Below are 27422 nucleotides of genomic sequence, written 5' to 3'. Positions count from 1 at the left end.
ATTACCCTAACAAAAACTTATAAACACTAAAAATCTTATGTTTCAAAATAACTGTTCAAAATAGCTGTTCAAGTAGTACATGGTGAGTCTGGTATTTGTAGTGGTTGCTATTAGACTTGTGAAGTTTGCCACATGTGTGCAGAATGGGAAACCGTTTGCTAACAGCTCTGCAAGTTCCTGAAGCCGAACAAAAGTTTGCGGTATAGCTGGAGCACGTGCGTTCCTAGGTTGACAAAGGCTATCGTAAGGTTTCTCTGTCTGGCTAATTGAAAAACTTTTCTCTTAGAAATAAAGGGTCATCAATCCAAGATTATTCCCCCCCCCCATTACATTTCTTAAATTATTTTTTTTAACACTTTTTGCTTCCCTGTTCACATAATTATGAACAGTATGTAATGTGAAAAATGTGCAATTATAGAAGTTACCTTCTAAGTTTTTGTCTTAAATGATGAATCAATGCATTTCAAGATGCTTCATGAACAAGAATGAAGCAAGTAAGGTATTGGTCTCTTGACAGGGCATGGTGTAAAAAATCCAAGCTGCGCTTGTCTTTAGAATAGTTGTGAAACTTGCAATGACAGATTGCTACTAATAAATTTACTTCAGTTGCATTAATCTGATAAGCAACATCTAACTTTGTATTTTTCACCATTACAATATTGAGGTTTTCTTAAGCAGCATCACTTTTAGAACAGGCTAATAAAGGCTGTCGGTCAAAGAAACACAAAAATAATTGGCCATTTGTGTAAAGTTTCAAAACTGTATGTGTGAATGTATGTATGCATGTACATCTGGACAAACATACATATGTAACAACCAATTTATGCTACCAGCTGAGGTATATTACACTTACCATTTTGTTGTTTTAACGGTCAGAATTATATTACTTTTCTGATTTAGTACTCAAACGTCTTGTACGGCGTTATGTTGTTGCTTGTGGTCTGTGACCTTGCCTTGACATTATTGCAATTTTGGTGGGATTAGTCTGAATCACATTCCATAAAACAAAAAACACATTAGCTGCATTAAATTATGAAGTCAGATCCAGAGAGATTGAGGTCAGAAGCTTATCACTGGACTCTTCAGTCCTTTAAATTTAATTTAAAAGGTTTATAATGAGCTTGTAGCTGCAGTCTTTTCTCTCTCTGGTTTCTTAATTTTGAAAGTGAGGGATGAATTTGTATGGAAGTGATCAGTCTGGTCCCAGAACAAGTACACAGTCCTCAAAAGTAGAATTTGTGACTTTACGCTAGAGTGAGTAGTACCTATATGGACAGCAATAATATAGAGGTACTGTGTGATATGGCTTCATATACCCTTGTTTTACTTAGCTTGCTCCATGTCCCTTGTATAAAATCAGTGTGCAATAGGTTACAGATGACACATTGCCATGTTAAACTGTAGCTTTTATATTTGATTGAGATCCTGTTAAGAGCACTTAGCTCAGCATTAACCTGCACTCATTTATGCCAGCCAAAGCAGTAAATTGAAACTAAGCATTTACATTAAGTTTAAATTTGATTGGGACAGTTGGCTAGCCTTAAACATTTTATCAAACTTTGAAAATAGCTTGATACTTCTTGTGCTTTTTCCATCAGCTGGTGTGGACAAAAGTGAAAAACAAATCATCTTGTGTTGAGTATTAAAATTAGGTATTAGAAAAAACATAATTTGCTTTATGGAGCAGAATGACTCCAGACTTTTTTAATTGCTGTGAGGTATGTGGAAATATTTAAAAATTAACAGTTATTTCATGGACTGCAACATAGGTATTGAGCTATGCATTTTACTGCCATAAAATAAATTTTTTGAAACAAAGTTGAACTCGCAAACTGAAAGTGAAATCCATATTTTGGGGGGAAAATGATTTATGAAATAATATTTGAGTGAAAAATGCTGTATTTTACAGTTATTATTTGAATGGAGGCTCTCCTAATTATGTGAAAAATCTGTTTTCCTCCTTGTTTGCTTGACAGGAAATAATAAAATGTTATTTTATAGCTCATTAGTAACATCTTTTATTTTTATATTTTGCCAGCTCTGAGGATTTCTCATCCTTGTATATTCAGAACTTAATTATTCTTTTTTAGAATAGAAATGGAAAGAGAAACATGTAAACATATAATGACACTAGAATGGATTGATAGCTGAGGAGTAACCAACAAATTGTTTTAACCATTATTTACAAATGTAATTAAAAACTGAAAGACAACCTTAAAATAAAATCCTGGTGTATAATCTTACGCATGATAAAATCTGTTCTTTCATTACTGCACACTTCTAGCACTCATTTACATTGTTATTTCCCGAAGTCCCTGCAACTGTTAAAATATGCAAATCAATTTACCATAATATTCAGTGCCAAAATGTTTTATTTAATAGTAGTCATTTATTTCTCTAATCAAATCCACCAGGAAATCATTTTAAATGTATCATTTTGTTTAAATAGGTCCCAGTTCAACATAACTAAAACCTGTTGGGCCTTACAGTCATGTCTTTTTTTCAACATGTACATGACTATGCAGCAATGATGCCCCCCACCCCCCATTTACCCAGCAGTTTTGCATAATGGGAGAAACAACATATTTAAATGTGGCATAATCATATATTTTATAATGCAATGAATAACTACTATTGTTACTGCTTCTGCTTACAGCCGAGCATTGTAAGCAAGAGATAGTTGAAGCAGACCTGAGAGAACAAGGGTAGCACCTCTGAGAGATGGTGAAGGCAATGCTAATTAGATTAGAAAAGGAAAAGAGCAGAAGTTCTTATGTGGCTCCAGGCCTCTCATTCATGTGATCTTTAGAATACAAAACAAGGACATCTTGAATACTGCAGTGATATAAAATTTAAGAGGTTTATGGATCTCCTTAGGAAAGTGCTTTTCCTCAGCCTTAGCAAAAGGAGGCAGAAGGCAAGGGAAGAGCAAAGTTGGACTCTGTGAGAGGTCGGCTCCTAATGCTGGGGTCTGGGGTTGACACCATAGTTGCGTCAACAGTCTCTTCTCCCCACTCAACATGCACGTTACAAATATGGGGCTTGCAAATGGAAGGTCTGTTCTAGAGATTTGAACATCACCTTTTGCAGAACTAAATCTGTCCTTAAGAAGAGAATTCTTGGATTTAAAGGAAAGCGTGGCATTACCTGCTACTTCCCATAGAAGGGGCTTGTAGGGCAGAAGTTCAGTGATGTTATCTCCCTGATTTTTGTGGGCAGCCAGTTCTGCAGAAGAGACTGCAAAAAAGCAGTCTCTGCTGTATTGCCTGGGCAGCTGCCCAGTGCACCCGCATGAAACTCTGGAGTACTGCCAAGTGCCCAGATGCCTGCTCACCTGCTGCCTTCCTTGGTATCGGCCTCCATCTCCAGTTAGTAACTATGTGCAATGGAGTGGCTGGAAAACCTGACAGCTTCATCTCTCCAATCAACTATTTAGTATAGAGCTCAGGCAGTCTTCACTTTTTTCCTACCTTTTGTCTTTTCTATGTGAATTGCTATTTTATTTTATTACTATTTTTTATACAGTTTAAGGGCAAACAATGTTCTGCTGTGTGAAACAATGAGCAGAAATAGTGTCCTATTTAATCTCCTGTTGATTCATCCTTCTGCTGTTGAATTTCAAAGGAGCAATTTGGATGAGGGGAATTTTTGAGGTATATAGTATGGTGTACTCTAAGCACAAGAAGTAGCATAAATACAGAGTTTGATCTGTGGCTAGGGTGATTTGTGTCTTTCTTAATCAGTGACTTCCCCCTTAAATTATCTTGGGCCAAAGCCTGATCATAGCGTAACAAGAAATATTGATTCTTCAACTAACGTGTTCTTGCCAGAAATAGATTTAGCTCAGGTTCTCAGTGACAAAATTTTAAAAATTATTTTAAAAAATTCGAAATGGCTCTAAGTGCTCCTGAAGATGGTTCTGTTGTTTCTAAGGCTGGCGGAACAGGAATTCATGCACAGAGAATGCTCTTTACATTGCAATTCCCTGACTTAGCAGAGTTTTCTGTTGCAAAGGTTTCTTACTATGAGGGTAACAGTTTGTTACCACCTATTGCTCGTGGATCCCTAGTACTGTGTGGGGACAGCATGACATCTTTGAGGCATTTTAAGCTAAAACCCAACTGCATTTGGAGTCCTGTTGTGGTCATGGCCCTCAAGTAGAACTGTAACGTGGGGTAATATGCTTGAATGCACCTCTTCTTTGAAGAAGACTGATTCAACTATATTTCTGTGTAAGGTGTATCAAGATCCTGAAAAGTAATGGATGTAGGTGGAGGGTCATGATTTGTGTAGTAAACGTCAATCAGATTTAGAGCAAAACCCCCTAAATGCTTATATTCTTTAGCAGAGTTAGTCTTCAAGGTGATCAGCTTTTTGGGGTCCTACTTCCAAGTGAGTACAGTAAATATTTTTGTTATACTAATAATTTATTGTAGAACTATGCTGGTATGGTTTCTGTCATTCATTTCTATGATGCAGAGTAAAGTTCCTAGATGGACTGTTTCCAGTCTGCTAACCACGCTTCTTTGCTCTTACAGATCTCTGTTTCAAATAGAAGGGGAATTGATGAAAGGTTTTGAAAGATTTATGAAAGATGAGTAAATCCTACCTCCAGTGTTGCCAATTTCATTCTCATGATTATTGTTCAAAGGGGTTTTGGTTTTGTTTTTTTTATATATACTTTAATTTATAGCTCCATGACTCTTTCTGCTCTAAGAATCTGCCAGTTTTCATACTTTCAAAACAAATGCAGGCACTCTTGTCCTGATCTTCTTTCATCTGTGCTGTATGCCAATGATTATAGCCACAATACAGCTCTGCCTTTCTGCCCCTCTCCCTTGTATGATAAATTAGAGAGGAAAAAAGTCCCGCTTATTTCAAAGGGTGCTTCTCAGCTCTTGTCTTTACTAGCTATAGGCTAGTAAAGTCAAGCTATAGCTAGCAGTTGTTTTGTGACTATGGTGTTTTCACTGGATTTAGGCAAAATTATATAATAAAAGTACTATGGTGTATATAGCCATCAGAACTTGTCCTAGAGACCTGTGCCCTAGTCTTTGGGTAGTGCTAAACATAATTTAAAGGTTCTGCAACCTGAAAATACTACTCAACTAATATATACAGAATTTATTTTTTTCAGAGGAAGCTATTGCATTTAAAATTCTGAAGTCTAGGCATAAAATATAAAGCTTTATTTGCAAGTACGTGTAATAAAAACCTGGATAGTTGATGGATTTTCTTTTCACGAAACCTTTGCTGCTGTGTCCTTCCCCCCCCCCCCCCAACATACTCTTGCAGCTGTGGCAGGAAATTAAATTCAGTGTAAGACTAGAGATTACAATCTTCTCTCCTCCTGCATCTGACACATTTTTACCTTGTTCCATTCCAGAGAAGATCTGGCAACTTGTTTGAGAATGTGAGTGAAATATTTTTGAGGGGACAGATAAGGTTAATGTTGCACCATTTAAAAGCCACAGGAAGCAGAACATCCTGTTGTCTTTGGGAACGTGCGAATGAGATGCTTGTCTAATTGAAAAATAGGATGTTTCTGGGTTAATTGCTGGAAATGACCAATTATCCAAACACCTCCAATAAAAAAAAACCCACCATCATCCCTCTGCTATTTTTCAAACAAATTATTATCATCTGTAATCAGTAGCACATTGACTGGAGGACTACACAATTGTTATAGCGTGTGAGTCTCATTATTCGGCTCTGTGAATAGCTGGTAGGGTCATTGCCCAGCTGCCGTATTCACCTTTTGAAATTAAAGCAACAGTTCTGATGTGCAGTGACTCAAACCTGTCTGCGTCTGTCTTAAATTGCCAAGTTACAGGTCCTTAAGTGCATGAAGTGATCTGAAAAAGTAGGTAGGTGGTCGTTGCTCCATATTTTCCTTTCTTCTCTGTATACAGTTTAATCCAGCCCTGAACAGGTTGATTCCTTCCTTGTCTATTCTCCCTTCCCAGCTTCACTTCTAGTTTCTGTAGCATTTTGTCCCCATTGCCCTGGGCTAAATGTTGCGTACTAATGGAAAACCATCCATTATTTATACGAGGGGAAGGGCAAAACAAGACTGCCCTGGACTCATTCTGCTTCCTCACTCCCTCCTCTTCTGAGAACAGACTTCAGCAAGATTTGTTGATGAAGGAAAGCAGGGAATGCCATCTCCCACAATATTCTTGCATTGAAGTTGGGATGGGAAAGTCTGGGTGGGTGGGCAACTAGATGAGCAGAAAAAACCCTGGTTGGAAGATCAGGCTAAAATTCATTTCTCGGATCTGCCTGCAATCTGGTGCATAGTGTTCAAGTCTGACTTCCTTGCTCAAAATATGCTAGTTATAGTTTTATCTTAGTAGCTAACCTCTTCTCTTGTGCTGTTAATTCCTGCCTGCATGCCAATAAAAAAGAAATTTAGGACTTGAACAAATAAGTTTTACAACTTCCATCCTCCTTGGTACTTTCTCACCATTATATATGTTAGGAGGTGCAAGCAAATCAAGGCATCAGTGTATCTTCTTCAGTCTAAAGCTAGAGAGCTAAGCAGTATTATTTATACAAGGTCAAGCAGCCCAAAATCAGCACAGGAATCATCAAAATGTGAAGCGTTTTGGTCCGATTCCCCTTGGCATGTAAGAAGCCGTGAGCAATCTGACTCAGTTTTGTACTTGATTCTGTGCTTCTCCTGCCCCTCACTTTCTGGGTGACCTGCTGGAGAACTGCAATTGGTATTTAGCTCAGTTTCTTTCCCTTCCCAGGGTAGGGAAAGAAATGCGGCTTCCTAGGGTATTCTGGTAAGGGCAGGGGAAAGTATGTGTATACAGAACAAGGGAAGAGGGATAATACTGGATGATTCTTGGGAGCTGGGTGAAGCCAGTTGAGTTTTTATTCTGCTCCCCTTAGGATTTCCCAGCCCTCCAGGAAAACAAGCCATGAAATAATTGGAACTGCTCAGTTGCCCCCTCCATTAGGCATCCGAAAAGGAAATCCTGACAAGTTGCAAGAGCAAAGAGTTGGCAGCTCAGGGTACGCTACTGACCTGGGAGAGAGCCGAAGGGATGGGAGGCAGCTTTTCCCTGCTGTTATAGTTTTTTGTATTACAGCTAATTCAAATAACTTGTTTTAAATATCAGAAAGGATACTTGGGGACCAATTTTCAAAACACAGACTTTCTTCTAATGCTGTATTTAGGACCCATAGACTTCAAGCAAATGTTTTAGGATAAATTCTAAACATAGGAGTTTGTTGCTGGATTCTCCTATCATATTGATAAATCTTAAAGAAATTTAGCCCAATCTGGGGTTTAGCCCAGTTATTTACCTCATTTTGGGGTTATACTGGTGGAGAGCTGGTATGAATAAGATGAGAACTGAAATTTTAATGTATTAATGACAAATAGGAAGGCATTTTTCTCATTAAAGTGTTTTGATGGTAATTGATTTGCCATGGTTTATTGCTAAGAAAAGGTAAAGTGATAGTTTCTCTGTCTCCCTGAGAGCATGATTCTGTGCTGACAAAGTCAGTCTGATTTATAACTGGCTCCACTGAGAGCTGGACTGGGCTGTAGGAAGTAGGAAAGATGCATGCTGTTAACTTTCTACACTATGTCTGTGTACATCTAATTGCTCAGTACTAGTATACTTCTCATCCAGTCAGGGAATGTAAACACCTCTCATTCTAAACTGGGTAACTTTACTGTTTGCTTAACTATAAACTTCATCATAGTTTCAGGCATCTTTCAACTCAGTTTTACTTGCCAAATCCTTAATGCTTATTTTATATTTTTGGCAGCCGGCCAGAAAATAATAGGAAGCAAATTAGGCATCAGATCCCCTTCATTAAGCTATTCATTCTCATAATCAGGATTTACTCCAAGAAACAGTCATTTTGCCCCGGAAACACTCACATAGGTAAGAGAATCCCACTGGTTGCACCATTGTGTTATAGCTATAACTCCAGTTGGCGTTCCTGGCTTTAAATACTTATATACTCCTCTAAAGACTGTAGGTTTGTATCTCTTTTATCATAATATACTTAACATGTTTTTCACACAGCCCAACATAATATCAAGTGTTGGGGTGTACGTGTCTGTTTGCCCAGTTCATGGTGCTTTCCTCACTTTGGCCCTTTATTTATAAAATATTAGGATTCAAAAGACGTTAGAAGTATAAGCTGGGGATTTTGCTTATATTTGGTCTGAAAACCAGGAAGTTCTTGGCACTGTATAGGCACTTATTTTCATATGCAGGGCTGTTTTTATTGTAGTTCTTTTCTGAATCTAGCAGAAACAAGAACTACGCATAGGGGAGAAGAGATATATACATTAACCAAAGTAATGTAAAGCTACCTCTGACTAATCTCTCCAAATACATATGTTGTGATAGAAGTAAATATTCAATTTACTTTAGCTAAAATACAATAAACAAAGCAGCAAACATAATTGGAGACTACCCTCTGTTTTTTTTTTCCTTCTTGACTTTGTTTTTGGCAGATTTCCTGTCTCTGATTATATATTCCACATTCCCAAGATAAAAAGCTCTCTACTAAATCTCAATGACAAGGAAGTCTCACTAGGTTTATTCTTTAGCGGTCTGACCTTTTCTGTGTCAGCTTGTTTACTTGCAAACAGTTCTGCATCTTTGACTCAATCTTCAGTTTACAGAAAAGCCAAGAAGCAAAACTCCCGAGTCTCTGTCCTCTTCTGTGGTCTTTAATTTTTGTTGCAAAATAATTTTTTCGGAAGATTAATGGGAATGCTTTTTCCCCTTAGGAGCTTAGGGTTGGAGGCTTGGAACTTTGTAGGCACTTTTTGCTATCTTGAAATGCTGTTTGCGTAACTGCAGTATTGGATATATACGAGATCAAATGGAGGCAACTGGCTGCTAACATTTTGACTCTTGTGGCTTCCACATAGAGATAAACAATACAGTGGGTAAAATGCCAGCTCATCAGTCATAGGGTTTTCTGGTTTTCTAGTGGAATTTTTGGATGATGATTGAGAAATACTTTTAGAAACTCGCTAGTGTAAGGGGAGTTATCTGTCAGTCAAGTGTGGCTGCAGGCTTAAGGGGTGCGGGAATGCCTCTGCAAAATCCCTCAACAACCCACTTGTCAGTCTGAGCCCAGGAAGGGATCCAGGAACAGCAGTTTTCATCTAGGTTCCTTCCCTCTGATCATTTTCTGTCGCAGAGTGCCTGGACTCGTCTTAGCTAAAAACGAATCTATCTACGTAGGGCTTTGTGTAAATATATATAATTACGTGCATTGGAGGTGCTCACTATTTTGTGTCCTGCTTGAACACAAATTGATCTTCCTCGTCAGAAACATTTGTGTATCTACTTCTTCAGAGCTTATTTTTATCAATATGATTAATTTGTGTGGAGGAAGAAGTAAATTATATAAGTGTACCTGCAAGTTTCTTCAGAAAGATCTTCAGAAAGAGAAGGGAGGATTGCACATTTAGATCTTATATACAAGATTCTGTCAGCTGTTGTTTCCAACAAACTAAATTGTTTCCTTTGCAAGTTTTAATTATTAATAAATAATAGATCTGGACTTGTTTTTTAATAGAATGAATCTATTTAGAATTAGAGAAGTGATTTGAAATGTTATATCTCTGAAGATTAAGAAGTGATGTGTTCTTAAAAATAGTCTGAAGACCATTAAGAATTTGTAGTACAAGTAAAATAAATGTCCTCTTTAATTATATGGAAAATTTGATTGAAAAGGGACCAGACTCGTAATTCTAACCTCAGTAGCCTGCATAAGGTGACCAAAAGTGGAAGATAGTAGATCCCTTTCCACACTGAAAATGAACAATCTTGGTAAACAGTAATACAAAAAACTGAATAGGCTAAAATACGTGTAATGCTACTGCTTTGTATATTACTTTACTTTGTACATTACTTTGGTTTCATATGTATTCTGGAGACTGCTTTGAAGATTTGAGTTTTAGTGTAGAGTAATGCTCTGATCAACAGAAATACAAAAAGAGCCAGAACGAGTATGTCTGTTTTTATGGTAGAGTTGTATAAAAGTTATATATGCTTTCAGCCTGTCTTAAACCTAGCAGTTCAGGAAAAAAGGATGCCTGTTTGCTGACACACACAAGTCTTCTTGTTCTGTGTTTTAAAGCATCACAAACCCTCGCATTTTTATTACTTCTTTCTAGTAAATTTTATTCAAGAGAAGGCAAAACATAGAAACAGCACAGCATGTTGTCAACAAGGTATGCATTAAGCAATAGGCTCAAAACCATATCCTCTTTTCTGACTCAAAAATGTTGTCCTTCTGTCAGCTACCTGTAGACAGCTACACAGACATTAACACAGAAAATTGATAACAAAACTGAGCTCCATTAACAGTATTTGTTCAGCAGACATATATCACTGAAAATGAAGTCGCACTCATGCTCCACTCAGAAATCTAGCAAAATGATCTTTTGATATGCTTCAGTCCTGCAAATTGAATTGATAGGTGAATGAATTTTCTCTGTCAGACAGTTATTGCATTTCTCAAAATAGGGAATGTATTGCAAATTTAAAGAGCCTGGAACACTGGAATGTGTTTGCAAAAATAAAAATAATTGGGTAGAAAAAGATTAATCTATCATTGACATGCATGGCATCTAACCTAAGTATGATGAATGCCTATTTGTATAGGAAATAGGGCATCATGATGCTATTTGATATACATCTTTGCAATTACTGTAGGGATCTCTTCTTACCTGGAAGAAGCAAATTTGTTACTGATGAATATTTTGTTTGCCAAAGATACTTAGTGGTTGAATTCTCCCTAAAACCCGTTCCACAATGCAGAATTGTCCCTGGGAAAGGTAGCTCATCCTGAAAACCACTTGGATGATCCTTAGGGTGGGCTAACAGCCACCATAGCCAGTTCTTGCATGCTTTGCCATGTTGGTGTGCCTCTCACACTTGCTTGGACTCTGTCTGTGAAAAGGAATATCTCTGGCCTTATCCACTCTCCCATGTGGTCATGATGGCAGCTCAGGTATTAAACGTCTGCTAAAATTCCTTGCAGAGACGTGTTGTGCATGCAACACGAGCTTTCCCATCAGCTCTTCACCATCTCAACTAAAGGGAATTAGTAGGTGACATGGCAGCAGGCCAGCTTGTTCTCACTGTGGCTCCCCTTTGGGTAAGAAAAGTTAAGAAAAAGATGCAAAATTCAGTGAAGTGTGACATGGAGCAAAATTCATGGTATCGAACAGAGATCAAGTAGAAGTGTCAGATTGTTCCGATTTCCACTTTTACGTCTGTTTAGAGTTTGTTTTAAATACATATGCTCAAAAAGAAAAAAAGAGGTGGGGAAGTCATTTTCAGATCTGTGTTTTGTTTTGTAAGACCTTGCTCTGCGTTGATAAGATATGCTATTTCATCTTATGTTTAATTATAATAATATGATATTGATATATTAAAATAAGCTTAATGTACTGCTTTGCTTGTTAAAAATAGTAATGCCTGAGCCTCCCTAAGGTGGAAGCCTCCACTTTTGAAATCTTCACTCTAATTTACTTGCATTTATAACTATTTAAAATTACATGTGCTGATTTTCATAAAGCCATGCTACAAAGAATGATGTAGTATTATCAGCTCCAAAACAGTTGATTTTGTTATGGAATATGTCAAATTGCAACATGATAGACATACAAAAAATTTGTTTTAGATGTATGAAGAATTTGTTGTTTGAGTGCAGCAACATGGTTTCAGTGCTCTTACATGTATTGTTTGTTCCGAGGATTTGTGGAAGATCAAACAAGATAATGCATAGGGTAGGGTTTTTTCAATATAACAGAATTTAGTTCTGTGCAACATACTCAATGTATCTAAATTAGTTACTTTTGGTGAAGTGACTGTGCATGATCAGTTGTCATGACTTCATCAGTAGGGCATCCATAGCCTTTAATATCAGAATAAGGATAACTTAAAGGATAGTCAAATTTATTGTAGATTTTAAAACAAGTACATTGATAATCTGTTGCTAATCAGAAGTTACCAAATATGTTAAAACCTGTCTTAAAGATTATTTTGCATTTCATTTTAATACCATCTAGAATATTCAGTTTGAACAACGTGAGTCACTTTCAGATATGAAGTCAGATATGGCTTTTTTCCATACAGCAGATCAATGTTACAGTAGTTCTTGCGAAAGTTTGCTAGCAGGAACCTTAGCATTTGTATTATGTGAGATTAAAAAAAAAAAGAGAGAGAGAGAGAGAGAAGAAAGAAAGAAAAAAAAAATCCTTGGTTTGTTTCAGCTGCCTTGCATGCCACATCGAATAGAAGTTCCCTTGCTTAACTGGTTGTTCATCTGTCAGTGAATAATGTGATGATCTTTAAACATTCCAATCTGTCTTCTATTGGGCAAGAAAAAAACGTTAGAGCTTAAAAATAAAACAAATAACAACAAAGTCCAGGAGGTACTTCTCTTCCACTTGGCATTTTTTGCAGTAGGCTCCTGATTTGTGACATTCAGCTCAAGTAAAAGGGAGATCCCTTTTGGAAAGGCAGAGGAAAACCTCCCCTGCAGACCACAAAGGCATCAGTGGAGCTGCTCTACAGTGACCCTGCTGCTTGTCCTGGCCCTTACATGCGCCTGCCTCGAAGAAAGTGCAGTGTGACAGATCCTCAGCTCCACCAGTTCCCTGGTCTGTCTTAAACCCTGCAAACTCCTGCACATCTATCTGAATCCAGAGAGTAAGCGCTGTGCTACATACTGAAAGCGAATGTAGTGCATGGCTTCCTCAGTTCCTGCTGCCCAGTCTTTCTCTGAGCTGCTGATAAAGCTCTTCCTGCAGTTGGAAAATGGGGATCTAGAAATTGCTGCTACTGGTGGTTTGATTTGATTTTTTTTTTTACTGTTTTTTTTCCCTCTGCCACATTCTTCAGTGAGTGGTCAGTGCAGTCCTTTAAAATGAGTTGCCTGTTAGCCACATCTTCACCATGTTTATTTGTACTCTTCTGTCTGAGTTTTTTTTGAGGGAGAAGGGGAGGCTACTTCTAAATCTGACCACGCTGCATATTTATCTATTTATCTATGACAGTGTTTCCCTGTTATTGGGAAAATATTAGCAGAAAGCACCTCTGTCATCTTCAGTGGCTTGCAATTGATCCCAAGTGCAAGACTAAAGCTTCTAGCAAGGCCTCAACATCTACATTTCCAACTGTTTTCTTTCTTTCTTTCTCTTTTGTGTTGCACTTGGAAAACCTGCTCCTTCAATATTACTGCTGTCCCATGTTTCAGATATCTGATCTGGTCTCCCAAAATCATGACTTGCTCCACAATGGGAGCAGTCTGTGTCCTTCCCAGAGACCAGGAACCAGGGTTCTTCCTAAGCTTCTGGGACTGGGGGAGAGACAGAGGAAGGCCTGTGGAAAAGTGAGGCAGAATTGGAGTCAGAAATCTGAGGAAGTACATGTTCTTGTTTGTACTTATTATAGAGGGATGATATAATTATGTTTTCTTAATTTACATCCAACAGTGAACTTGGTTATTTGCTACATTTTCCATATCAGGTTGCTCAATTGCATGTGGTTCTTTCATCTTTTTAGACTTGTGTGGTATGTCTTAAACAGTATATACAATGTAGATTGTATCAATGGCATTTTTAAACATAAAACTTCTGCTTTCCTTTCCCTACTTTGATGTTAGGGTTTTGACAACTGCCTTTTACTTGTGTACCTGCCTGCTGCAGTTGGGGGCCTACCTTATATGCCTGTTCTGTCTTTAAAGTTGTATTAGTCTTCTGCTGACATTCTCTCTATATATGTATATTTTTTTTTCCTTCAAAGGATTTTGTATTTTCATGCTGCCTTTCTTATATTATGTTTTTTCACTAGTAGAAATGAACCCACTCGCTTTCAATACTTAGTGGTTTTTGTTTTCTATCGTTTTCCAGCTGCCCTGTTGTTCACAAGGTTTGCATATACATGCTACACTTTACAGACATTACACTCTAGTCTGGCATTACAGTGTATAATCATGTGTAATCAAAATTGCTTCAGATGATTTAGCGAGCAACATTCAGTGCAACATTAAGGGGCACATGGAAGTAGAGATTGACTTAGAGCCTGCTCTTAGAGCTTGAAGTGTAAAACTAATGGTGCTAAAATGGTAATGCAGATGCACCTATAAGTTATCCAAGGCTGGCATGATAGAAGCCTAAATTGCATTATCACTGTACTGTAGCTTTCATGTGTAACAAATACTGCTACACTTAAACAGGCCAAAGAGAGAAATAGAAACAGCCTGTCTGTCAAAAGCTAATTCCTTGGTGCATTTGAAATGGATGGGCAGCGTATTTGTACGGTTCTGTTTCTGATGGCTTCCTTGGTCTGAAATAGTGCAGCTCTGCTAAGGATTTTAAAAACTGATTGACTTGCTTTGCTTCAAATTCAATGGGGTCAAGGCTCTTGGAGTTTATTTTATTCTACATTTTTTTTCAACAACAATGGAACATAACGAGAAGGCTTTAAAAGCATAAAATGCTGCTCTGAGTAACATGCTGCTCAAGGCATACAGGTGCAGTTTATTTCCTATTGGGGAACATCTTGAAGGAGATTTTGATAAAATTATAATGGAAGCATATTTTTGAACCTCAGTTTGAAGGACCTGTATGTATAGATTAGGAAGTAAAGAGAGAACTGCTTCCACTTATATTGTACAAGTAGTTCGGTTTCTTGGCTGATTGTCCAAAGATATGTTGTTCTCAATTCTTAACTGAACTAGTAAGAATGTGTGGTGCGTAAGGCCAGGGTATCTAAATGGCATTACACACAAACACAGAACAGGGTATAAGTGGAGAATGGGAAGTAGTTAGCAGAGATGGACTTTTTGGTTCTTACTTGGAAAGGCTAAGATGGGGGAAAGTGTTTTGTCAGGAAGAGGAAAATAATTTCCATTGAAGATGCTGAGGAAAAGAAAGCCAACGGGGATAAGTATGCTCATCGTTAATAGTGCAGAATAACAAAGATGAATGTACTTGCAATCTGTGATATAAGAGGTTGGCAATGACTTTTGCTTCTGCAGGTGGCTATAAGCCTTATTCTTTTGCTTTCTGTTAGACCATTTCTACATTTAATTTACAGAATGCAAAGATTTAACACTCTAATTTTAGTGGTGCTGGCATTGATTTGCAACAGTGTCTGACAAATGTAGCTTAAACAGGTTTCTAACACATGCTAACACATTGTTCTTCTGATGTGTTAATTAAGCTCTTAATTAAGTGCTGGTAGACTATGACAATATTATATGAGGTGGCAGCATCCCCAAATTGTTCCTGTAAGGTTATATCTTAAAAGGAGGTCGGATGTTCATTGCCACTAAAATGTTAAATGAATTTTTGTTTCCAAATAAAACATATTTTGCTCTGCTATGAATAGATATGGCTGCAAAGCTATTCTTTACTGTGCTTAATCTTTTGATTCAGTAATGTAATTCTTAAATTAATAAATTTTTGTTTATTGGACTTCTCATTCCCTTCCAGTAAGCATGTTTGCAACTTAATGGACTTTAATTTGTGTGTGTGTCTTTAGAAATTGGAGGTTAGCACTGCTGTGTGTACAAATGTCAGGTAACCTAATTCAGCACCATCCTAGTGAACAGCACAAGAGACAAAAGTCTTACCCCAGGAGCATTTAATTCGCCTAAGGCGGCATCTTTCCATTTCAAGGAAAATGATTAGCATTGAAAAAAACAAAAGGCATTCAACCTTTTTGTGATAAATTGTAAGGAATATTATTGTTGCAGCCAGGCAACACTTCATACAAAGACAAAAGCATTGATAAAATACTTATGCCAAAAGGTAGTACGCAAAAAGATTGTGGATTCCTTTGTGGTTCTAATCTGTGTTGCCAAGACAAAACTTTGACTTAATTTTAATGATCTGAAGGTGAAGAATAAGGATCTTATATATACAGTGGGTTAAGTCAGACTGAGTAGTCAATGATGCTGTTTCACTTATGATAGCAAACGTGGCAGTTGCAGAGTAGAGACGTTCTACAACTGAGTGATATAAACTCTGCCTGGGGCATAGTGCAATAGGTATTGGTGGAAAAAAGTTAAGATAGTGAGATGGTAACAGGAGAGTCGTGTTTAAAATACTCTGTTACCCTGTTCTCTGTACATCTACCTTTTGATTTGTTTATTTATTTATTCTTTCACATTTTAGTTCTGCCTACACAGTAGTGATGGTACTGAAAGACCCAGCTGCTGACTGAAGCTAGTTACAGTGATTAGAGTCTCAGTATCTGTTCTGTACTAGCTCTCCTACAACTGATACATCCTAACAGGTGGTGCAAATATTGGCTGTTCGGGGGGGCGGGGGGGGGGGGAAGAATACTATTACCTTCTGCACAATAGAATGTCTGTACAGAAGCTTTGGTTCTTTAATTACCTACTAATGCTGTAAACTGCATTCATTTAACCTGCTCCCAGTTTACAGTTTGACAACATTGCTGTGTAAGCCTAGAGTTGTATCAGTGGATAATTTCAGGCTTCAAAGCTCCCAGCATAGATGTGTCCAACAGCCCATTCTGCACTCTGAACTCTCTAAGATTTTCAATTACTACATGCAAAGGTCATGATTTCCAACCCTACCGTTCTGCTCTCCTCTGGCTTTACCCACCTCTGATTTATTATGGTAGAGAGTGAGATAAGAACCAGTAAGTTAAAGTGTGTATGTTTTGAGGGGGGTTGAGATGGGAGGAAAGGCTACAAATCCTTTTAGTAAAACAGAACGCTCTCTTGATGACTTTACTGGGTGTTATTAGTTCTCCTGCCTTCAAATGAGTCCAGCAGGTGCTTTGACAAATGGATTGAGAGATTGCCCAGTAAGTTCCTCTGCTTCTTGTAAGTACCTCTGTGTCCTCTGTGGAGGATTTTTAACTTCTTATGTCAAGACAACTTTGTAAATCACACCGGTACCCTTGTGCCTTCTGAAGCTGTGACATGGGAAGGAAAGGAGTGGAAGCTGAAGAAAGAAGTTGATAGAAAAAAGTATTAATATAACTTCAACATCTTAATTTCCTAAATATATATCAAGGAAAAAGATGCTGTCCTTCCTCACATGTTTTCCCCATTCAGTACGTGCTGCTCGCACCTAAAGGTGTTAAGACCAGTTCTCTTTTGTGTCAAGTACCAAGGTCCTGACTTGAACCCACTTCTCATAAGTCTAGTTTCTGTTGTGGCTTCTCCTTGCGCTGTTTCCCTTCTTCCTCAGATAACTTCAGACCCTTGAGTTTGGTCATCACCACACATCCTCTGTCTTGAAATAAAAGTTTAGATTTGACATGGGGAATTTAGGTATTCACAGCTGCTGTTGATCCTATATGGCATTGATAAGATAATCTGATCTCTTCCATTATTTAAGGAAAAGATATACATTGTGGGTGTTTATGATGCATAATGAAAGAAAGTGGTGAGATTAAAAAAAGAAAGAGAACAGTTACACATGTGATACATGATTTCATTTCATCCTGAATATGCTTTAAAAGCGTTTAGTTAATCTTCTGTGCTGCTCTGAGGCAGGCAGGTGGGATATTTTAAGTGGGAAGGAGGAGGGAACATAGCATACAGTTCAGTATCATTTCCAAGGTTCAGGCTCAAGAGCTGGGAATTTCAGAGTCCCCAGCATCAGCCCCCTCACAGGGATTGTTAGACCTCTGTTTAAAAAGAGCTTTTTAAATTTTTTGCAAGATCCTGCAGGTTGAGATTCAGGGAAACCCATATAGGTGAGGGACATCTCAATGGTACATCAACTAAACTGATTTCTTAAAGCATGCTCTGGAAGAAGGGTGGGGGCACACCTTAAGTCAAACACAAGACGCTTGGCTCCATACTGGGATAACTGGTTAAAACTTAACTCAGTGTGATCAAGTGATACTTTTTTTGTCATAGGAAAATCTAACCTAGTTCTTTCCTGCAGCTAAGAGTCTGATGTTGATTATTTGCATTTTTTGTCACTACCTATTTTTGTGTGATTTCCCCCCCCCACCACCACCAGTATTTCTAGATTGAACTGTGAAGTGGGGAAGCAAGAATAACAATGCTAGGATTTAGTATGATTTTTTTTGTCCTGTTAAATATAATTGACAGATGTGATCATGTTAATGGCTAGGCAGGTGTTTTGGTAGAAAGAGAATAAAAGTTTATTTTCAACAAAAATCTTGTACTTGATAGTATGAATGCATACTCTAGCAAAAGTAACCAACAAGGGAGTGGCTTGGAAAAGAATTTTGTTGTAGGTATCTCATTTTTCCATGTGTTATTAAGTCTATATTCATATAGAGTACCCTGTTAGTGTATTCTTCTTACAGTCTGTGGGCAGGGGCAGGAGGGACAGGACAGGACACCTGTGTGCAGACATTTAAATCCTCGTTCAATAATGATGATTGTTTTGATAGTATGTAAATACACAGGAATTGGAAAATGAAAAAGATATCCAAAGGTCACCTGTTGCGGTCAACCTTAGCCTCGGCAGAAAGAACAGCATTGTTTACATTGGGACGTCCATTGATTTATATAAGGTGTTTGTGCAAAATATATCGGCAAAAGATCTTAGTTTTGGTAAGGTTGTATGTTTCTCTAAAATATTAACATTAACTCCATTGGCTTGGGTAACAGATATTTAGATTTATATTTCACTTCCTCTTGCTTCACGTGTCTGTAATTTTAAGGATAATCAGGCCAAATATGCTAGGGATTGAACTAGTGGTAGCGGACCTTTGGAGGGCTGTGTAGTTAGAGTACGCTACTCTCTCCAGTTAAAGAAAAAAAGATGCTTTTCTGGAAGGAGAGGTGGGGGCATTGGTGTTATTGTGTGGGTCACACGTGAGTGTGTATCCAGGAGCTGTTTTACCAGATTATCCTGCCTAAAAACAAACAGGTCATTTGAAGCAATTTTTCAGCTGTCACCAGATAGACAGTAATTAAGTTCACATTTCACTAGGAATCAAGCTAACAGATTATCAAATCTAAAGCTGTTGCTGAGGTGCAGAGCTGGCAGTATAAATTTGTTAATTCCACCCCTTATCTTGAAATTTGGAGGGGCTACGTTAATTGGCTAAGTTGATACTTAAAAATGACCAAGTTCACCTGTCCTAGAAGATGCACATTTCTTTTGTTTCTTAAAGAAGTAGGATTGTACTGATTCTTCTTTGGGAGTAATAACTTGTCAGGGACCTGACAGGTCACATTTGTGTGAGCTGAGGAAAAACTATGTTATAGAACAGGTGTTTAGTTATATCACTTCTGAAAATATTTTCTTCTCAAAGTAAAATATTCTCATCCATACATATATATATGCACACAGTCGCACACACATACACACACACATATATGTATTTAATAGTTACATATATGTTTGCATGTGTATGTATGTGTGTGTATATATAATATATATTTTAAAAGGCTGGGAACAGTACTGCTGTAACTCTTACCAACTTTCTTTTAGATAACATAATCTTACAAGTCTTCTCCAGATGTGTGTTGACTGTCAAAGCCAGTCTCAGTACTTTACATATGAGCTATTAAATCCAGAATTAATAGCATTTGAATTTCAGACACTGAAGTTTTGAGCCCCAACTTCTGGCAGAAAAAATTTTAGAAAGTAAGTTTTTCCTGTTTGAAACTTCTCTTGCAGATTCTTTTGGCGCTACGTGTTCAACACATTCTGTTCTTTTTTAGAGAAATGCTTCAATCTGAGGTCAATCTGAAAAGAGGGGTTATTTTTCAGAGACAGAGTACATAAACAAGCTGAGTAAAATCTTAGTTTATATTATAGCTGAGCTGATTTGGTGTCTTCCTTCTTAGACAAATGGATGGGGTGAAGGGAGAGGCTTTCTTCGTCTGCTTACTCCCTTGAGTATTAGCCCGTACCTGGCTGGCCCTTAGTAATTTTGTTTTAACTTTTTGGACCTATTTCTTTCTGAAAAATAAGTTTTGTACTTTACATATCTAGCAATTTTTTACCTAGAGTTACTCTTTCCTACTGATATAACATGGGATTATTTTTAATCCCACATGGAAAATATAGCTCCTTCTTAATTAGACGCATTTTCCTTTGTGTCCTTATGTTAGGGAAAAAGCATTTTGAGGTAGGTCTGGCACTTCTGCAGTGCTAGACTGTGTCTGATATGTGCTACTGTGCTTAAGTTTGCTGTTTCCAAATGTATTGGTACCACCTGTTAAAATTCCTGATGGAGAGAGAAATTAAGAAAGATTGTAAGCTTTTAGGAAAACTATTCCTTCTTACGCTTCTCCAAATGATGTAAGTGACAAATGAAACCCAGGCAACCTACAGTTTAATAATGAATTTTGTTGACCATAGAAGCCTATAAAGTCTTACTAATTGACTCCATACAGAGGCTGCCTGTAGCCCACTGCAGTTAGTAGTAACTGAGGGCCATTATAGTCAGGTGGATATTTGGAGGCTTATATAAAGTGAGGTGGCCCTTTCAGGCTAATCCTAGATTGATGCATATCTGTATCTTTCTAGATTCTTTTGCTGACAAAGGCGGAACTTGAAGCCAGGATTGATATACAGTAAATTGTCCTTACGTTAAGATCATAGCATGCTTCATTCCTCAGTCAAACCGCATATATCCTTAATCCTTATACATGCATATAGGAATATATACAAAGCAATCAGGTATACAAGAGGAAAAGTGACACAGGTATGAATTCCACAAAAAATATTTCAAAAAATATATATTGATATCTGACTTAATCAGCATACTTAATCGGCATACTTTAAAATTGGAATTCCAAATCAAAGACAAGATTTTGTATTTGACTTGTGGGAAAAATCTCTAATGCATTTTTATTTTAAATAGGAACTTCAAATGTCACTGCAGGCCAAATACAGAGCTAGCACTAATAAAAGACCTATACTTCTTTCTTTGTACAAATATGCATGCATACTTTCAATTTTTTTTTTTTTCCTTAGGCAGTATTTGGTAAGGAATGAGCTAAGTTCTGTTTTCTGCTGATGCTTAACACACTGTGGGATACCTGAGCTTTCTGGCCCTCTTAGGTTATCTGTCTTTGCACAGGACAAGAAAATGTGCTCATTATTTTAAATTTAATGTTTTCATTTCTGCAATCTTGGGAATTGAAAGAACTAAACAACGAGAGGAGAATTTCTTCTGATGTATTTAAGTGAATGAAAACAAGAAAAATATAAAGTCTTTAATTCTGCAATGGCATATGGTTGAGTGCTGCTTACTTTTTCTGATGATGCTTCTTCAGTACTCTAGAAGTGAAAATGTGAAGCCACAAAACCAGCCATCTTACTAGTTAAATCAACGTATAATATAAGGAGACATTTCTGGCTATTTTGAATGTGAATAAGATGGTAAATTTGGATTTTGAAGTGTTTTTAATACCACATCAAATATATCTCAACCATATAAATGGTGAACAAGCTACTCCAGTTCAAATGTGTTCCAAAAAATTTGAATAACTTTGTTCTAAGAAACTTCATATTGTACTGGGTGTTTTCTACTTAGGCTATTTGCTATTCAGGCAAATGTTAGGCTGAAGTGGTACCTCCGTCTTCCTGCAGCATAAACACCTGTGTGTGCTCTGGTCAGGCTGAAAGATGCACACTCATATCCATAAAACAGAGCAAATCCTTGATCAGGAGGAGAAAAAGTAGCAATATAGCTAACTGTTAGCACAGTATGAGCTACCTACTGAAGAGAACTGAAAGCTGGGTTTGTCCTGGGTGTTTTCTTGATTCTCTCTCAACCTTTACAAATAGCTCACAGCTGGAGCATTTGCAGAACTTTGTATCACTGGGGCACACTCAGCACTGCCTCTTCCTGTAGATGCTTTTAATCCTTTTACTGTCTCAAAAGGAACTGGTGTACAGGTCAAAAAGAGCATCTGACTCAAAATACCCAAGTCAAGACAGACAATTAAAACAAGAAGAAAAGGGGAGGAAAATAGCAGGATTTGAGCATTCGCAAAAGCATGGCAAATCTTCAGAGTTCAGCCTGATCTCTTTGCCTTTCAAATCCTCCTGCCGTATCTTGGGAACATGTTAACTAAAAAAGAAAAAGCAGATACTAACCTATGAATCCCAAAATAGCTCAACAAAATGGAGTTTTGGTGTTGCAATCTGAATGCTATTCAAACATTGTTTTTAAAATGCTAATTTTGCCGTTTTGGCTTTTTTAATTGAGCACAGCTATACCTGTGAAAACTGACACTTAGCTTGCAGTGATTTGAAAATCACTGTCTGCTCCTTGATATCTTCATCTGACAACACCTATATGTTGCCAGGTTGCCGTGATAACTAAGTACAGTTGTAATTGCCACCTGAGAAAGGTAATTCTTTCACTCAAAATGTGGCATACATTTAACCTGTCGGAAGTTTCAACAAACCATCTTTTAATGACAAGTATTTTGAAAGGCCTGAATGGTAGCTTCTTTGATGTCGGTGGTTTTTTTTGTGTTTTTTTTAATTTATTCAGCTGGCTTAACTAGGTAGATATGTTGGCTTTCATTCAGTGGAATCTGTATTTTTTTTAAGCTTTTATGTTTTATTTCAGTTTCAAATACATGGCATCAACTGTGAATCTGAAATTAACATGTGACAGCAAAGTACCACACAAAGTATTCATTTACTTATATTGGCAGTTCTGAAAGCAGGAGATCTAGATACGGGCCTCATATTTACCATTCTTTGAGTTAAATAGCATGCATTTTGTTGACCGTTTTCTTAATTAAAAAAAAAGTGCATGTGTTTTAAGTGTTTCTACTCAGCAGGCTGCATAGGTTCTGTAGCATCTCAAAGGCAATCTTTAGAATCAGCAAAACTGGAATAATTCCAAGACATGTCCACCCAATTTGTGTGCCTGTGTTTGTGGGGTGGGGGAAAGAATTGGGCCTTCTGTGTGCATAGCCTTGTTACCGTCATCTATAACCCTCGGTACTGAGCATTGGCAACATACAGCTGCATTTTTGCCTTGGTGACAGCCTGGCAGTCCTCCCTCTCTATGATGTTCTACAGTCTTCTCACCATCTATTTCCATTAAACAGAGAGAATTAGTATGTTAGTCAACTATACTGCTCTATTGTAGTTGAAAAAGACACCTTCTGTGGATGTTTTGGTTGTCATTTAGGGCTAGATTTTGTGGACTTTACACTGCCTGGGGCATATAAACTAACTCTGAAAAGTAAAGTGAATGTAGTCCGAGGCATTCAACAAAGATTTCTTCAGACTGCAGTACTGTTCCATGAAGGCATGGTAGGAGCATTTCTTTAGCTGGCTGAGTTCTTGCTCTCTAAGTGTTAGTTGCTGTAACTTGGGATTTCTGGGATAAGTCGGACAACTTAAGTCTTTGAATCTGTTAGGGCTGCAAATAAATAGCATGTTTTTTATATAGGATAATGCCGGACACTTTTATCTCAGCAATGCACAACAATAAAATTGCCCTACATAAGGTATGCACAGAAAAGTTTGGGTTTTTTTCTTCCCAAAAAACAAGAGCAAACAAGACTTTGCATTAGTCTTGAAAATCAGATTGATTTTTTGCTATAACAAGTTCAACTGAGATGCAATTTTCAGCCTGTACTTCAACTGTCAGTCAGAAGATATTTTGAATGGAGCAAGGCCATTGACACTCCCAATATATTTTGTTGTTGTAATGGAAGCTGTCATTGCAAGGCTAGACATTTGTGATAATTTCAGAAGGCTGAGTCCTCTTGAAACAATTGCAGCATTATGCCATCTGAATTTTGTTGATCTGTTCCTTTGTGCTTGAAATTATTCAAGGCATTTTTCTATGCCTTTTTTCACTGCCTCCTAACGAACAAAAGGACAAACTCATACTATCACTCAACAAAATATAACTTGAATATTTTGAAACAAGTCACAGATGCGTCCCTAGAGGAGTCCTAATGCTTGTTATGACCAAAGTGTTGAGTTAGGCTTTCAATATCCCCACACACAGTGTAGTAGTATAAATTGCAGAGAAAAAATTTGATTATTTAAATTGAAATAATCCTTTTATCTCTTAGGCCTGTGCTTTGTGTAGACTTGCTAAATAGCTTGAGCGTGCTGTGTGATCTGGTAATTAGTGTTCTAATTATTTTTGCAGATAGCTAATTTAAAAAGCCAGGCACACCTCTTATGGAGGGTAGAAAATGGCCATTCTGTGACTGAGACATTGAGCAACAAGTACAATTCCACACCAGCTGGTATGGCAAGTGAGATAGGAAAGGGACCACAGCAATCTTCAATATCTTCCCTGCTTATCTTACTCTTGATACTTTTATAGAGATATATTTTTGAATGCATTGCTTTTCAGAATGAGCATGTGAGGTGTGGTGGTATAATTCAGTTCAGAACTTGTCCATTGATATCTATGAAATTATTTATAGTGTTTTATGTCAAAAGGTAACTTTCTGCAATATAAAGGGAGGCAGAAGTAAATCAGTGATTTGCTATAAACTTGATATCAACTTTAACACACAGGAAGAGCCATCAGCACCTTGTATCCTGTTTTTAGATGATGTTGTATTTGTTAATGTTTTCTTTCCTGGAAGCCCTTAAGAATTACAAGTTGGCCCAGTATTCTTGCTGGGAAACAGGTTGTATGCATTTTGAAGGCTAGTTGTGACTGCAGTGGCTTCGTTATTCCAGTTGTCATTGTTCCCTGACAGAGGCATTATGTTGCATCATCAAAGTTGAGGAGTTATCACCATTCTGTTGTAACTTGGCACTGTTGGACTCTGTTGGTTTGGGTCTTCACCAACTGGACTGTTGTGCTCCGAATCTTCCCCTGGCACATGAGGTCACAGGATTCTTCCTGTTTGCTTTTTTTGGAATATTTGAGTAAAAGGCCTTGCCTCCCTTTCATAAGAATAGTGCTTTCAGGCTGACCTAGAAATCTTGCATAACATATGCTCACATTGGATAGGATGGGAATGTAACTTTTTCTTAACTTGTACAAGAAATACAAAAACAGGCATCCCTTTGGTGTGTTTCTTTTTCTCAGTTGCCTCAAGTTCCTTAAGAGTATGGACCTTTCACCTCCTGTTTTACACAAATGTACTTTCACCCTTTGTCTGACCCAGTACTTAGACGCGACTCTACCTGCTAAGACGGCAGGCTTTTCATTTTCTGTGTTGAGCCAATGCTGCTTTGGGGCTCAAGTGTGTTGGGTTTTTATTATTATTTATTTATTTTTGTGTGTGTGTGTGTTACTGGTGACTTTTTACTCACCATTTCAGCACCCCTTTGTACAGAACCTTTAACGAACTGGTTCAGCAGCTTTTTACCCTGCTACTGTTGGGTCAGGGCAGCAATACTTGGCTTAACCACTCTACCTTCTTCTGCTTCCCAAAGAGGCATGTTACAGTCGCCTCTCCTGCAAACCCATAGTCCTCTATAAAGCAATCGCCTGTCAACATTACAGTAGTGCTAAAATTTCATGAATTATATATAGACTGCCTTGTATCATCATATTTCTTCTTTGTTAAGAAAACCTCATTAGAATAGAGGTTTAGGAGAATACTCCCCTGAGTGCCTTTCTGATGTTCTGGCATATCAGACTTAGCACACCTGCTTATAATCCTTATTAATTGAGACTTCCAGCATTCACTCAGTAAATGGCCCCCATCGTGAAGTTGTTTTAGATCCTTTTCCATCCACCCTGTGTAAATCCTTTCTTGTTATGTGTGGGAAAGCTGCACAGAAAAAGAAAAAATCATAGTTCCTGCTTTTCCATGAGATCATGTCACCCATTAAACCTGTTCTCCATACATGAATATTAAAGAAAAAGATTTGTATGAAGTAGATGTGAGTTAACCTGTAACGTTTTCATGAGCCTCTAAATTCACGTGATCATGGAGACATCTGAGTGACTGTGGTATGCTTGTAGGGAAGAGAAGCCACTGATGTGCAGTTTCCCCACTGTCCTGGAGCCTCCTTGGGGAAGACTGGAGTCCAGAATATACTTGTGTGCTGGCTGAGCAGGAGTACTAGTTGAAAGAGGGTAAATGCTAAGCCTTTTCTGTTGCCCACTCTGAGTATTAAGATGCTATCCATTTCTCACATGGAAACGTGATACAGAAACACTACCTTGCATACTTTGTAAGACTTCTGTTCTTGAATATGCAGACTGTGATTAGCACAGTCCTTGCAGCATTTGGTTATAAATGTGGGGACACAGGCTGATCTGTGAAAATCCTGCTTTCAAAATGTAGGCTCTATGCCTATAAATCCAAGAACCCATGTTGGCAATGAAAAACGTGTTTGAAGGAAAAACAGTATTTAAATCAGAGGGTTATACAGTGCTTTCTTGAAATCATAATTAAATAAAGAAATTGATTTTAATTAGTGTTTAAATCTCTCATCTTGTCATCTCTGTGTGCCTTGTTTGAAGTGAATTCTTTTTTCACACAGCCTTCCTAATGCAAAATTTGTTTTCCTTAGCTCTTTGAAGTTGTTGATAAAGGAAAAGACATAAAAAAGCTTCTCTTCAGCAATAGTAGTAAAGGAGGGGAATTAATTTGATATTCATAGTAACTCCTCTGGGGCTTTGTCATATAAAGCATCAGCAACTATGACCTATCTTTATCAAAAAGAGAGGAAAAAATGATTCATATTTTGTGTTATAGTAGCACCTAGAGGCCCCTTTCAAAATCAGCTTTATCGTATTTGGCATTATACACATTAATGAGTATCTGTCGTCAAAAAAAAAAAAAAATCACAAATTGGCAAGGCAGAGTGTAAAACCAGTGCTGTGGTGAGCTGAAAGGAGATGTGCAAGGTCATTCATAAATCATAGCCAGAGCTTGGAAAAAATGCAAGGCTGCAGAGGGTAGAAGGCAGCACAGCACCCTCGTTCGCCGGTGTGCTAACACCAGCACAGCAGCATTTGGATGGCGATCATGCTACCAAACTTTATAAATGCTGCGGGGTTTATTAGACCGGACTTCACACTGTCCAGAGAGCTTAGTTGGAGAGAACAAAGCAGTGGCAGCAGCCGCAGCTTGAGATGAGCTGAAGGAAGAGAAAACGGTGACAGGGAAAACTTGCTACAAAAGTGTTAAAAAACACTATATTGAATTGAGCTACTTCTGTATACTATATATGCTTAATGCATTATATTATAAAAACACATGAACTTGCTCTAGATGCTGTGATAACATAGTGCTTTGTAATCTACTGTTCATCCTGCATCTGGCAGACGCATAAAATATGCCAGGTGTAAGTAAAACAAATAAAATGTTTGCTATGAAATAATAGTCTGAGGGTACGTATTGTGTGTAATGTATGTGTGTGTGTATACATCATGTAATTGGTTCATAAATAAATAGAGTTTATATAATATCATGCACAAAAACAGTGTTAAAATGGCATTAAGATCACAAAATCAAACTTCCAGGAGCTG

General features: G+C 37.7%; 1 protein-coding gene across 3 annotated transcripts in view; it reads left to right on the top strand.

The window, feature by feature from the left end:
- The window catches only part of LOC112983271 (SAM and SH3 domain-containing protein 1), a 565928-nt gene that overhangs the window by 260137 nt on the left and 278369 nt on the right, over window positions 1-27422 (top strand). The window lies entirely within an intron of this gene.

Source organism: Dromaius novaehollandiae, chromosome 3 (assembly GCF_036370855.1).
Source record: "Dromaius novaehollandiae isolate bDroNov1 chromosome 3, bDroNov1.hap1, whole genome shotgun sequence".
Classification (NCBI taxonomy): Eukaryota; Metazoa; Chordata; class Aves; order Casuariiformes; family Dromaiidae; genus Dromaius; species Dromaius novaehollandiae.
The sequence above is the reverse complement of the archived record's forward strand: the minus strand, read 5'-3'. Positions and strand labels throughout refer to the sequence as shown.